General features: G+C 42.0%; 1 protein-coding gene across 1 annotated transcript in view; it reads left to right on the top strand.

Annotated features, from left to right (window-relative positions):
• Positions 1 to 1,677: 1,677 nt before the first annotated feature.
• The window catches only part of grin2cb (glutamate receptor, ionotropic, N-methyl D-aspartate 2Cb), a 58,973-nt gene continuing 44,965 nt past the window's right edge, over positions 1,678 to 15,685 (top strand). Inside the window, exon 1 of the mRNA XM_036531270.1 lies at positions 1,678 to 1,827. The gene's annotated coding sequence lies outside the window, so the exon portion shown is untranslated. The remainder of the gene's footprint in view (positions 1,828 to 15,685) is intronic.

Here is a 15,685-nt window from a genome sequence, read left to right as displayed (position 1 = left end):
CAGGCAGAGGGCAGTGAATGCCAGAGTACGAGACAGAGACAGAACGAAAAGGGAAAGTGAGAGAGACAGGAGAGACAGAAAATGACAGGAAGAACAGGATCCAGCCAGGGAGATGGAGCTTCTCCTGGGAAAGATCTCTCAGTCAGACCTGTTGATGTGTGAGCACCTGCTGGGGGAAAACAGACAGGAATAGAGGCGCAGGGTGCCAGAGGTAGAGAGCGGAAACCAGAGGGAGAGATGTGGCCAGGAACCTTTAGAGGAAAGCTCAGAGAGCGGACAGGCGAGAGTGAGAGAGAGAGAGAGAGAGAGAGAGAGAGGGAGAGAGAGGGAGGGAGGGAGGGAGCGGGGAGACAGAGGGGAGGGGTTGCAGGGAGAGAATGAAAAAGAGAGAGAGAGCGAGAGAGTAGAGGAGAGGGAGAGAGAGAGTTGCAGGATAAATCCTTACAACATAATGATTAGGGCTCACAAGCCCTTCCTATGACATGGAGTGTGGGACTCGGGATTACAACTCGACAGAATAAAAAAAGGAAGTGAAAACAAAACAGGGAGGAGGTGTGTAGGAGGGGAGAGAGGGGACAGCAAAAAAAAAAAAAACTCCCCAGAAAAATCCAGGAAACCGTGCAACAACCTCCAACAAGACAACCTGCAACTTTATGAACTGGCCTGCTGTTCTCCACTGCCAGGACCATCTGTCTGCCTGCACTGCCAGTCCCGTGCATCTGGGACGGCGCACCTTTTTAATGGAAGGGCATCAGCTTCACTCTCGCCGAATGGGAGCCAGGGGACCTGGAGGGCCGGAGGCGGACTGTACCCAGCAGACATTTTGAATATTGAACAAAAAAAAGGAGTAGGGAAACAAATGAAAAAAATAAAAAACAGAATAAAAATATACGAAGAAAACAAACAAATGGAGTACGGGTCTATCTACATCACAGAGCAGGACAGGGAGAAGATGGAGGGTTGGGAGTCTTGACCATTGAGCACAATCCAAGAACTTCCTTTAGTCTCCTATGCTTGGTTTATACATCCTCTTGTTTGTTCCTCTGTTTCTGCACCGGCTGTCCTGACTTTGCTCACTTTCCCTTACTTTCTGTATCTTTCCTTCGGGGCTTGAGCAGCGGGCATGTGTGAAGTAACAGGCGGCAGAGGGTTACAGATTAGGCAGCTGATTGGAGGTGAAGGGCTGGTCTAGACCTTGCAAGGAGCAGCATTCCAGTACACAGTGTCTCACACACTCACAGTCGCATACACACACATACGCATACACACACACACACACACACACACACATACACTCGTTCTCCCTCTCTCTCCTGCTCCCGTTAAACACACACACGCTGACTGCTTGTCACAGCTCAGCTCAGCTCCCCACCCGCACTCACACCTTTCCCAGGCGGATTTCGCAACTTTAATTCTCCAGCAGTTTCTCGAGGCTGACAGGCGTAGGAAATTTGTGGACGGCTTGTTTTTGCGTGTCTCCTTTTCCTCCTGTGTTTTCTGGCATCCGCTATCCTCGCACTCTCTCTCATCATCTGTCTGTCCCTCTCTCTGTCTCTCAGCCCATTCACTTCAACAAATACCCCCCCCCCCCCCCACACACACACACCCCCCCCAAAGAGATAATGTGACCTTCTGCCAAAGTGCTAGAAAGCATGCCACCATCGCAGCAGGGTCCACAGTCGATACTGAAATAGACTCTAACAAGTGCTGAGAGGAGAGAAAGAAGAGAGAGAGGAAAAAAGAAGAAAAGGAAGGTACTCTTGAAGCCACGAACGGACAAAGAATGAGTCGCCGGGAGCCAGGGCTGGATGCGGATTGCCAACGCAGGTAATGAATTAGCTACACTCTCTCTATATCCAGCCCTTCCCTATGGTCAAACAGGTGCGCCCACTGTGAACAGTTCAGTTTACTGTTTTTTTCTGTGGGCCAGAGGGGAATTGGTCTTTTGCTAAATCACTGAGGTCCCCTGTATTGTGTCTCATGGAATGTATATTGCATTGGTGCTATAATTATTAAGACCGTCAATCTGGCACTAAGTACTATGCATTAATAGCTGGTGGTGTAAATCCAATGTACAGCTGTTTAGCAGGTGTGATACGCTGCGTGTGTCTGATCCACACAGTGTTTTTTGCTTCTGAGTAAAATGACGTTTTAGGAACAGGGCCTTCAGCCAGATAGGTGATGTGTACAGGGAAGAGCAAACAGATGAATTTTCAGGTGAATTGCACAAACCTTGCTGTCAGGGATCAAAGAGCGTGCAGATCTTTTGACCTCAGCAACAAAAATAGGATCTGAATGAAAGTTTTCATTTTAGGTTGTATTGTCATACCGGATTAGGAAAGAAAAGATTTTTTTTGATCAGTTGACTATTACAGATAGCATTTTGTGTGTGTGTGTGTGTGTGTGTGTGTGTGTGTGTGGGAGAGAGAGAGAAAGAGAGAGACAGAGGGACGGAGAGCATGTGAGCATGCATGCACACATTTGCATGCATGTGTACGTAATATTTTGAAGCAACTCATGAACAATTTAGACCATGTTGGATGACTGCACTCTAATATGAGGAACTTAAAACACTTACACACATTGTCTTGATGCTTTATAACATCTTCACACAGAAGCATTTAGAGAAAAAAAAACAGCCTGTTTAGCTCCCATCTTGGGAGAGTAAAAGAGGAAGAGGGCCAGATGTGCTAAAATGCAGAGAGAGACCCCACCCTGCGTCCCCCTCTCATCATTAATTACAGATCATAATCACCATTTAGTCCTCTGATATAGGAATAGTCTGCCTGGCTTCAGGGAAGGTTAAAAAGTGAAAGGGAAAAAAATGAGCAGGAAAACAGGAAACGGAGCACCAGCCCCATCTGAGCCAGTGATGGGGTCATTTACGTGGACCATGATGGAAGTTTGGCAGGAGCTACGCCTGTCATTCATTGCTGGCCTGGAGAGGCTAGGGGAAATGTTTGTGCCCCACTGGGGCCAGTCTGATGGACAGGACCCTTCCTCCTTATCCTGTTGTTTATTTTCCATCCACCAGTCCTCACAGGCATGCCAGCAGTTCACGTCTGATCTCCTTTTTCATATACCTTTTAGCTCCAGGCAGTGCAACAAAATGGTCCGCCAGCTTAGCATTTAAATACACGCTGTTCTGAGTAGCTTATAGGTGAGTCATATGCACTTTTGTTCCAAAATGACTTCAGTGCTTTTGCTGTGATGGGTTCAGGGTAGACAAGCAGAAAATTCACAAAGCAGAAAAAATGTCAATTATTTTATGAAACATGAAGAGTTGTTGTGGCACGGGCTTGAAAGAGTTAAAGTGTGTGACGTCCTGCTCGTTGGTGGCATGGCTCAGGGAGACAGGGAAGCAGATGCATTGATCCCAGCTTGCTGGCTCCCATTTCCAAGAACTGGTCCATCACACAGCAAGACGCACAGCCTATCCGACCCTAGGAGAAAATGAAGCTGCCTCCTTCCTTCCTATTTTCAGTCATTGCCCCTCATGGGTGAGGCTTGAGCTATAGAGGTCACTCTTAGATGATGGTGCCGGTCCCTGGCTTTTTGCCTTGCCTCTTGGAGACTGTTGGTCTGAAATGCAAAGGGTTAAGGCTCACATGGGCCAGCAGAGCCCTGGGTGGGGAATACTAGGGAATAAATAAAGTCAGCAATCACACAGAGATTTCTAAACAGATGCTGTTTTAATCCCCCCACAAAGTTGGCCGAGATTTTCCCTGAGCTCAGCGTTCCCAATGGATGGAAGCAATGTGACAGAGTACCCTAGGAGCACCAATTGCGCAAATGCTATTGTACCGTATTTTGGGGATTTTACTTTATTTCCGCTGTGTGTGTGTGTGTGTGTGTGTGTGTGTGTGTGTGTGTGTTTGGAAGGGGGGTTCACGTGTATTGGCAGGAAAGAAAACCTGAAGGATCACATCACCTGGCCAGCCGGCTCCACCCAGTGAGTCATAACAAAGGAGAGAAGTGTGCAGAGAAGATTAATGAAAGCTTAAAATAACCACACTTTTGTGATGCGATCAAAATTCATTGAGAGTGTTTTTCTTTTTTAACTGTTGCAGAGAAAAAGGTCCTTCTGTTATTCTGTGTGCAAAGCTGTGAGCAAATTCAGAATTCTCCCTGATGGTGCCTAAAGGCTATGTCAGTCTTGTGATATTGATTCATGTTGAAGCTCAGAATTAAATTCCTCCCTCAGTTCGAAAAAAGGGAAACATTTGAATCTTACTGACGGAACACATGCACTTTCAAAGTTTGACAGGAGGGTTTATTGCATTGTGCACAGATATACAACAGAAAAAAAACCTGTACTAGTGATGTTGAATGTACATGTATTGGGACTCACGAACAGAGGCTCAAAGAGGAACATTGCCACAGGGCAACGCTGAAACATTCCCCTCCGGTCTAACTAACAAACATCCTCACGCTAGCAGTAACGCAATGGTGGGAATGTTTTCCGTCTGGCTTCAAAAGTTACAGGGTGTATTTTGAATGCAATTAAAACAGCGTCTGTTTGACACGCATGCTTCAATCTGAAATGACCCCCGGCACAGCAGCTCAGGGTTAGCGGATGCTTTGTCAGCTCCGTCACACGTTTACTGCCACTCAGACCTGATCAGCTTGATGAAAAGTCAAAGACTTCAGCCCCCATGCCTGGCCCATCCAGGGACTCCAGCTTTTCATCTGTATCTTACAGAGAGAGACAAACAGACAAGGAGTGAGTGAGAGAGAGAGAGAGAGAGAGAGAGAGAGAGAGAGAGAGAGAGAGACAGAGAGACAGAGAGAGAGAGAGAGCAAACCACAATGAAAGACAAACGCGCACTGAAGGAGGATGGATTGCAACTGAAGAAAATGAACCAAGGTCACAGGAAAGAAGTAGTAAATTTCACTGGCAAAAGATGTGGCAGTAAATTCACATAATCTTTTCAGTGATTTATTCTATACATAAATGAAAGGCGGGGGAAAAAACGGACCGGAACGTGTAAGTGTGTTTGTAGCGTGTGGCAGCGTACATGTGCGTGCCCCGTGAGCCCGAGCTGCCTGCGTCTGACGGCCTCGGGAAACCGGAACTGGTGATTGCAGGCTGTGTTCGGTGTCACTCGCTCCCGCCCGTTCCTCGCCGTGCCAGCCGGCGTGTAGACTCCTGGCTGCATTTGTATTCAGGGGATGTGCTGGGTGCGCCTTGTCTCTGTTCACGGGAAAATCAGCACGCCGTTCACAAGCGGAGCGCGCCCTCTCATTACTCTGCCCTCTACCGCGTCCCGTCCGGTATGGCCCCGGCACCGCCAAAAAAAAAAAAAAAAAAAACTCATCTGAGAGAGCCCCGCTTTAGGCGCACGTCATTTGTCAGTGATCAGATTGATTAATTACAGCTCAATCACAGCTGTTCATGCCCTGCTTAATATTTCACAATTAGAGGTGCGTATCATGTGCGGCGAGAGCGTTTTGATGAATGTTGATGACAATTCCAATACACAAGTAGCGGCCGATGTGTGGTTTATTTTAATTACATACAAATGTCACCTCTTTCATGTCAAAATATAAGCCGGGGTTGTAATTTGGACTCAAAAGCCTGCTGCACATGTTACGTTTAATTGAATTAATCAGACATTAAAACAATGTTGGTAAAGCCGTTTTTTAGTAGAATTAATCAGGTGCAAGTTTGTAATACTGGCGTAATTGCATTAAGTATGTACAAATCCTATGGGGCATATTCATTAAACTTCACTGTGATGCTAAAGAAGAAATCAGTGTTTAGTGATGCTAAAGGTGTATTCAGCTTTTGGAGGTTTGGTGGCCATTTGCCAAAAAATGTCCATATTCAATTTGCCAACAATGGCTATAACACTTAAAACACTCCTTTTTCTGATTTGCTTTCCTTATTGTTCTTTGATGCATAAAAGGACATGACCAAGGCAGTACTGTTAAGATGTATCACTTGGCTGTGTGCATCTTCAAGCAGATGGAGAGTGTTAAACAATTATCTAGCAAAAATGAATCTATCTTGTTTATTATTGATTGCAGAGAGATAATGAATCATTTTAAATGACATTACAGGAAAATGATCATGAATAAAATAAACTTTGCTGTGCACTCACAAAATAATGGCCAGCACTGCTGCTGAAACACAATGCATGGAGCTCTGTTTCCTGGCATTTTGAGCAGGATTACATAAATTCTCATAAACTGTCATTTACATATTCATTTTCATTGGATAGATGAACAAGATGTGCACTGGCCACATCACAGTGGTGTCTTTTCTGTCTGTGTCAAGACCAGCAGCATTTAAAAAAAGCTCTCTTTAATTAGTTGATGGAAAGTAACAGTTTAGAAGTGTAGCTGTTGGGCAGACTCATGTTTCTACCCCCATGTAGTATTTAGCATGGAGTATCCATACATGCTCTACTGTAACATTATGTATACTGTGCATAAGATCCTGGAGAGATGTAGCACTGTGTATTATGCAACCATATTTGCTTTACCAATATGGTGAGCTATTTATAATTTAGAGACATGTTAGGTATACTAACAATGCTTTACTGCAACAAAGGCTGTGCAACAGATTTAGATTGTTGTGGTCTGAGTGCATGAGGCTAAGGCTTGTGCAGTTCAAGAGCACATGTGCAAATGGATGGCACCAGTGAAAGTGCAATATTCAGCATACGAAAGTCTTAAAAGCAGAATTAGGGATGGAAACAGTGAGGAAAGTGTATTGCACATTGGCCAGTCAGGCAGTTCAGCAATGTTGTGTTTAAGATTTTAAATGAGTGAAACAATTAACCAACATAATGTACCAGCATGAGCTCCTTTTCTTTTTGCATATAACACACAATTGCCTTTATGTTGGCCACTTTCTAATTACCCACACTTTGGTGCTTTTTATTATTTTACATATTGATATATGCTCAAAAATACCCACTGTGTAATAGAAACCACTGTCAAGTCATATCCAATAGCTCAGCAAATAAAAAAATGATGCTTTATTCTGTGTGTTGATCCTGGAATTTAGAGAGGAGTGAATGGACAACAATGTCACAGGTATAACAAGTAGTGTTAATATTTCAACAATCTTGATGCATGCAATTGACTTGCCTCACACTTGTTAAAACATCTGAGTTAGAGATTGGTTTGATTCAAAGTTTATGAGACAACTCATGGAAAGGTAGTCTACCTCTCAGGTCTATTGTAATGCAGTAAATTATGTCAATGAAAATGTCAGTGCAGCACTGTCATTCCTGAAAATTTGTCCCAACATGTATCAGCACGACAGCATGTGCTGCAATGACTGAAGGGCTGGAATTTGCACCTGAAGGTTGTGGGTTTCAGACCCAGGTAGCACACTGCTGTTTATTGATCAGAGAACTTTACCTTAAATTCTCCACAGCAAATCCAGCTGTTTAAATGGTTTGGAAAACGTGTAAGAAAATGTATATAGCAACAAAGAGAATATAAAATTAAATGTAACAAAATGACCAATTAACATATCATTGAATTAGACTTAATAGAAACTGTTGCATTTTACATCACTGGATGTAAGTGAAATTATACTGCTGACATATTTCACTTGGAGCTCCCGAAAAATTACTCGCCGTACATAACCTGTAGTGTCCATCTGTTGTGATCATAAAATTGCCCTTCAAGTAGCGAAAAAGTGATGGATGTGCCAAGTAATCATACATTTTTACAAGTGTCTTGCATTAATATTTCATTGATAATTTGGTCCACGGCTGGCATCTTTGCAGGCTTTTTAATACTTGACAGTGTGGTGTCTCCTTGTTAAATTCAACAGCCTCATCTTAACCTCTATGGTGAAATTCACTTCATTGCTACTTTTACTGTTGTTCAGGGAATTTTTTTGTCAAGTAAACTCTAACTTTGCACAGAAACATAATTTCTTCTTGCTACATCATGCTCTTTATGTCATACCAATTTCAAAAGTGCCATATATGTTTAAATTCTAATAATACAATAATACCTATGTAATCCTGCATTCAAATCCAAGTAACTTTTTTGATTGTTTCAAACCCTGAATGCTTAGGAGAGCAACTGGAGTCTGAGTAGAACTATCTACCCTGGATCAAAATGACAAACATACACTTAGATAGAGGACAAGAGCACATTTTAATTTACATGGGCGTATGTTTGTTCATTGAAAAGCCTATCTGTAAGTCTCCCTCTGGAGTTTTTCCAGTGATAAAACATTTTCAATTAGTAATGACACTGTGACTTTAATTCAAGGCTTATTTTCTTAGTGAAATGAATCGTTATATTTTGCCAGCAGCACGTCTTTGGCTGGGAATCGAGTAAATACAGTATGCTGTCACATACAGATTACTAGCTATTGGCAGGGCCAGAAGGTTGGTGGTCAACAGGCAAGCTGTTGCTCTGTCGACTGGGAAAACATGATGGTGACATCTGGACGAAGGGGGATTCTGCTGCAGTGACATGGCTCCAGCTTAGAAAGGTCTTAAGTTGATCCCCCTCTTTCCCGGTGGGATTCCTGCTCAATACACGTCCCACGCCAACCTTGCATTTGGCGAATGAGCCAGCTGACAACCTTCCTGACAACTTGCTTTTTTGTCATTTTTGTCCGTTTAGGAATGATGTGGTATGTAGGGAAATGAGCTGCCAAAACATCCTAGATAACACAAAAATGCAATACAGTTCAGAGTTTTTTTAAACCTTGGTGCGGTATTTACACATAAGAAAGTCACCCCAGTAACAGCTGACAAAGTGGAAGGTGAAACATTGTGGGTGAAAGTGGGTGGGATCATAGAATGGATGGGGAGCATTATTTCATTGCACACAAACATGCATGCAATCAAAAATGCCACAGTGGGATTGTCACAAGGCACTGGTTTGGGGGACGGCTGCCCTTTTCTGGGTTCTGAAAAGGTGTACAATGTACTGAGACGAACTGTCTGTCCAGAGCCAATGAAATCCTTCTTGTAATACAGTTTTGAATGTTGATGGACACATATAGTACTGCATGTCATTGCCCACCTTCTTGGATGTTGCCCCTCTGGTGCTTTGTTGAACAAGAGGGGAGTGTTGGCCTGATGTCAGACACAATGAAAAGCCAATCAGCAGATTTTACATCACTTTTTCTTACGGGCCTCATGCTCCCCGAACTGATGGAGGAGCTGTCCAGTGGAGGGTGTGTTATCCAAGATCAATATCTGATTTCGACATCCTCCAGCTCCTCCATACTTATCTTCTCCTTAATTCCCTTTCCGTAAATCTCCAGGGATCTGCCAGGATTCCCTTAGGTCATAAAATGATGGACGGGCAGAAGTATTATGTTCAAACTGGGTGCACGTATTAAAGACCATATATATTCTTATAACCATTTAAGAATTAGTAGAGACCTTTCATTACAAGGTCTCCTTCACTGCAATTTAATTTCTCTTCACTTAGAGCACTGGGCGACTCTGGGACAGATAAGGGCACATAGTAAAAAAAAAAATACTGGTTGAATTCGAAGAAGGCTAAATGACTGCGTTATCTAATTTTTTCATCTGTATCTCAATGTCAATTCAATTACTTAAAAAACCTTTTCCCTGAAAAAGTCATCCAATCAGTACAGTAGGAGACAGCATTCTGGACAAGAAGAAAAACTGATCTAATCTGTTTGGCATGGTTGGCATGTAAACCACCTTAGAGTCATGAATCTCAACACAACAGACCATCACAATTACTACCAGGATGACAGTATCATCAGATGGTCTCTTAATAGTGTTAGCTGATATTGCGTGCAATACCTACCCTGTCTTGATCCCCTCCCCAACCTCCCTGGCTAAACACATACACACACACACACACAGTCCACCCTACATACACATGGATGAAACAAATGAGATCCTTACCCTGCCTAATTTGTGAAGGTCAGCTTCCGTAACATGGCAGTTCAATTGATTGTCATGTAAACTTCACATAACACCATGCCTGAGATATGTTCATGTGTTCAGGACAGTGCTGTTGTTAACAAGCCTGGTAGTATCATTAAATGTATCTGTTTTTTGTGATCTAGCCTACATTAGTGAAGATAGAAGGGATGAATCCCTGCTGACAGAGCTGTGGATTCTGCATCTCTTTTTGAGGGTCAGTCCAATGGGTCAGGATGAGAGTACTCAAAGAAGGGTGAACATCAGGCTGTGGGCTGTTTGGTAAACCTTCTCAGAAATCTGTACCATTAAAGAGAAGTCAGTGGCATGGCACATTGACATTCCTTGCAGGATCCCATGGAGGAAATACAGAAGTAGCATTACCACAACCCATCACTCTCTTTAATTACTCCCAAAGCACTAAGCCATCCTCCCTCTTCTTTTGACTGCATTTGTCTCCACATGCTCAATGGCCATAAATTTTAACTTCTTTAAATATTAGCGTTCATGAATAAATTACTTTGCACGCGAGATAACCTTGATGTTTAGTGCAGTTTAGTCTCAGCTGACAGTGGCACCAGGGCCTGTAGTTTGTAACAATCAATAGCAATTGCTTAATATGTCATAATTATTGTGCAGTAATCTATTGTATCTGATATACAGAATGAAAGGAGAGGGGAAGCTGACATTCAGGAATTTACACTGAGCTGGAAGTTGCTGAGCTTTTTTTTTTTTTTTTTTGATATTATCACCAGAGAGGAGTCGGGGTATTAGAGATGCATTGTATGTCGAGTGGGAGCAGGAGGATGGATGGGGAGATAAAAATGATAGTAGCTGGTGCTGTGTCCTCTCCCCTATCTTAAGAGAGATGGTAAGAAAAGAGATGATTCATATGTGCATGTAGAACATGTACACTTTTCTATTCAAGTAGGAGTTCAATATTTATGAATACACAGTTTAACTTATAGACTTCTCATTTAAACATATAATAGTAGAAAGTCTGGAAGATATTGAAACAGAGTACACATTAAGGAAGGGATGCCCATTAGATTATCATACCAGTTCAAGCTCACTGTATATCAAAGATTATTAAAATCTGAACACTTGTATGAAATGTAAATGGAGATGTGACTGACAGCTTTAGAAACCCTTAAATACTGATTTGTTAGACTACAAAGCCGTCAGGGAGTCTTACGGCTTCATCTCTGAGTGTTTCCAATGACTCTCATGAACAAGGCTATATACACTGGGAAAAATATAAAATCTAAAAATTTTCCCTGTGCTTTTTAAACAACCAAAAGGTAAGCACTTATGAAATGAAAGCCTCAGCTGTCCCTCTCATGAGATTGTGGCTTTAAAACACAGATCTGTAGCCCCATGCATATTGATTTGATTGGCTGACCAAGGATCAGAGGGTGAAAATTTCAGCTGCAGATGTATGAATTGCACTTGAAAGGGTCTATTAAGGCGGTACTTATCAACTCCCGCCACAGGATCTTCCCCGTTCTCCTTTTTTTAATGAGTTGAATTGGGATTTTTTTTTTTGCCGCGCGGTTGAAATACGAGATGTCTGAGGGACGCTACATAACAAGATCTGACGAGAGTCGATCTGAATAAATCTGGATCCAAAGGCTCAGCTGACAACCTGCTATTCGGCCTCTTCAAAGCTGGGCTGCAGGTGTCTCCCCGGGTGCTGTGGGCCGCTCTGTCTCTGGGTGTGCTCAAAGCATGGAGCTCAGGTGGCCCCCGCTGCAGGCCCCTGGCCTCAGATGGAACAGCAGGCAGAATGTAAGGACTCATCTCTCCTGTTTTGCTCTCTTTCCCACTAGAGGGTGTTAAATGCTTTTCAGTTCCATTACCTGTACAGAGAGGTGGGGATCTTCAGGACTACTTTGACAGATCAGGGACCTTAAGTGAAACAAAACAAAACCGAGCAGTTTCTATTTTTATTCTATGGAAAAAAGAGGTCCTCTCCTTACTCTTTTCTTTTGATTGTCTGATTATGGGCCATGATAAGCCTAAATCTTTCTCTCTTCCATCAGTGGTTAGCACAGTCAACAGCCCTTGCAACTCACTGCCATACAGTACAATCTTAGTTGCATCAGTGGTGGTTATTTTCCACTAGTTTATTCTTTGATCTCTGAAGCCAATGGCAATGAATAAAATACTTACCTGGGTCACAAGTCTGAAAAGATGTCCCTAGATGGCCCCACATTTATAGAATGTATTGATTTCATTAAAGCTTAATAGATGCTCCTATCCAAGGCGACTTCTACACATTTCCAACACACAACGTCTCATGAGCACATGCAACCAAATACTCAACTTAAGTGCAACTAAACTGTTGGTTTTTATAATTATTAATTTTGACTCCTGCATAAGGTAATACATTCTCACCCTGCAACTGGGAGCCCCCCTCATCAGAGGAACAGAGACTGTAAAGCAGGTTTGAACTAACAAGCTGCATTGTGACTCAACATTAAGAAGCCTCTCCAAAAGAAATGTGACAATATTTTGGTAAGCAGAGAAAGCTGTGCAGATGAAGGATGCATGCCAGTTGAAATGAGTTTTTAATTGGTCTTTTAATCAATCTTAATTGGTAATTGATCTCAGATAAATGAAAATGGGAAAGATTCCACAGAAAGAAAATGTGTGTTTGGAGAGCAGCTTTTTTTTTTATCAGTAACCAATTTAATCATGCAACAGGGGTGGACTGAAACACTGGGCAACCTGGATTATTAAAAAATTCAAACAAAAGAGAACTGAAAACATACAGACCGACTAATGTGCTCCCCGCATTTGTCTTTCATTTCAATTTGAATTTTTTCAATTAGGGATGAATAAAATAAAAGTTCCAGGTGACCCTCTGAGCACTGGACAGTGCAGAGCTGAATAGTGGTGTTTATGAGCTCAATGCTAAGCTCCTTTTCTGCTGGCTTTCTGACATTCTCTATGCTGTGAGAACAGAATTTTTAGGGTGGACGTAAAGCCCCCGTCCGCGTGGGTGAAATCTGGACTTTAAAACCTCTGACGAAAGGGGCAGAAGCAGCGACGTCCCTCTCCGCGTTCGGTCAGAGTGTCTCGTCACAGACCAGACAGTGTTTTTCTGCTTCAGCCTCCATGGCAGCCATCCAGCTGCTATTACTGGCTCTATAAATCCAAGCCCGCCTCACACCTGGGAGGGAACAGAACGATTAAAAAACACAATGCTGTGATTATGTCAGTAATGCCTCAATTATTTGTTTAGGTTCTTTTTAATTCTGCGTCCATATGTCTTCAGCTTGAAACCGAGGTCTGATGTCCTTGGCAGAAAGCATGCTGTTTCATACGTCTGGCCTCCCCCTCCCTGTGTTGCAGTCTGTGAATGAACAGCACATCTTCACAATAGAGCCTAAATGATGGCATTTGGCGGCAGAAACTGCCTTGGCGTTCACTTCCTCTCTGCTTGCGAACTCTGCCCTGAGTCATGCAATCAACTCAGCTTCGCAAAACGAGCGTGTGACAGCCCTGTGAAAGCCACCACAAGCTGCTGGTTTTGGTGCATTTATGTCACACCACTTGGAAAGTCTGGCCTATTTTTCCCTGCCGTGGGGAGCAGTGTGCATATATCTGCACCACTTCTGCCATCTGTCTACCGCTGAACTGGAAACTAACTGTGACCGAGAAAGTCCGATGCACTTCGCAGGAAACTGTGCCCAGGTGGGCTCACACTGAATGCAAATGTTTTTTAGGAATTCTTCCACACGTGCCTTGAATCACACAATTTGATATGAATTTATGGACAAAGGGGTCAGTTCTTTAGTGGCAGCTTTGGCTTCCATTTTCCTTAATTGCTAACTAACAAAAAACAGGAACAACTTTAAACCCGATTTGCTTTGGTCTTATATGAAGTCTAAAATACAATTATTCCTATAGCGTTCACTAAAGTCCTTCTTTTAAAATTTGGAATAAATGATCTGTACAGCTCTGACTGTCAAATACAGAAAATTAAGGCATAAAGAGATGTGAGAGTTTTCATGATCAAATTTCTCATTAGTATTTGCCTAACAGCAGGTGTGTAGCCAAAACCATAATGCTGACTTGTTTGCTGGTACATGCAAGTCTGGTACTTAGTAAATTTCTCCAAGAAATACATAGATTCCTTGACAGCTATGACTACATGTTTGCAGGCTGACCGCTGTGTGAAAGTCAACACGAAGGCAAACAGATTTTAAATTATGGTAGCTAAACAATCATATAGCAACATCAAGATCATTATTTTATTTTTCTCATTCCTCTGTATTCAGTGATCTTTTCCTCCCTTGTTTTAAGGCACTGACATTCCTATATTATTCTGAAATCTTCATTCACATTGAGTATGCCAAAGACATTTAGCTCCAACAGCACTCCAATAACACTCATTATGTCACATATTGATGTGTGGTTGGGATGAGCGATCAGCTGCCCTCAAAATACAGTCGCATGATGCTCTTACTGACTGTTGTCCAATAAGACTGCAATATGAAAACACCCACCTGTAATTGTACAGACCAAGAGACCATAGCCTTATGCCTCCCTGTTTTCCCCATGTTATTGGGGCAAAAAACTAAAACTGAAATTAACTTTTAACAAACCAATTAAAACTATCTACATAAATCATATACATATAATTGATTGTATTTTACTGAACTGTGGTGGCCATGTCAGAACACTTGTGTTACATGTACAATTCATTAATATTAGTTTGGAAGTGAAAGACAGTCCATCATAAAATAATAAGGTCACTGTTTGTGTCCTCAGGGCCAAGAAAGGATGATTTAGAGAAGCAGAAAAGAGACAGTGGTAGAAGCAAATGACAGGCCTTAGTTTAGATCTCATTGCTGTTTGTGGTCATTGGATTACATATCTGATCCATGCTGCTGTGTATCATGTCCAGTTGTAGATGGGGGGAGAGAGAGGTTTGCCCGGTGACAGTAAAATCTATGCACATGACAGTAAGCCCATTTAAGGGTCCATTTAAAGAAGGTTTACATTCAAAATAGCCAATAGCCATAGTAATAATAATAATAATAATAATAATAATAATAATAATAATAAAGCTACTTCAGCAGCTTCTACACTTTCAATGGTGATAATCCTACCAAAAGGTACAGAATGCAAAATTCAGTGCACAACTCGAATAAATGTTAGGAGAAAATGTGTTCCAGCCCTTTCAGCGATCATTTCCCCCTTCTTTTCAAAATAAATAAATAAATAAATAAAATAAAATAAACAACAAAAACTGTGGTTGAATTTATCTTTACCTCAACTCTGTAATTAACAAGGAAAATAGAAAATTACATTTCTTTCTGCACTGGGTTTATAAAGATGAAATGATAAGGTGATTACATTCATGACACCAAGGAAGGATTACAGTGGATTATGATGCATTTTAGCCACCCACCCCCCTACCAGATGCAATAGTCTGACTGAAACATCTACCTTAAAATGAATTGCAAAATAAAATCTAGAGTCCCAAGCCCTCCATTTCAACCACACATTTTAATTGTCTTACTACCTTTGAATACCAAATAGGACAGAGTGAAAAAAGTATTATTTCACAATGACTTAAGCTTGGTTACACTGCAATGGCTGTAGGAAATACTTTAAACAGATGAATAAATACATCTGTGTATAGGTGAAATTATATCGTTTATTTATTTTTCTGTGTTGTCTACTAAAATACCAGCTGAGTTATTGTATACATGTGCGGCATACATCCTTACAATTTTGAATATACAGTATTGGAGAGTAGGGTTTAGTCTCTCTGTTTGGGT

This window comes from Megalops cyprinoides, chromosome 1, assembly GCF_013368585.1.
Source record: "Megalops cyprinoides isolate fMegCyp1 chromosome 1, fMegCyp1.pri, whole genome shotgun sequence".
Classification (NCBI taxonomy): domain Eukaryota; kingdom Metazoa; phylum Chordata; class Actinopteri; order Elopiformes; family Megalopidae; genus Megalops; species Megalops cyprinoides.
The sequence above is the reverse complement of the archived record's forward strand: the minus strand, read 5'-3'. Positions and strand labels throughout refer to the sequence as shown.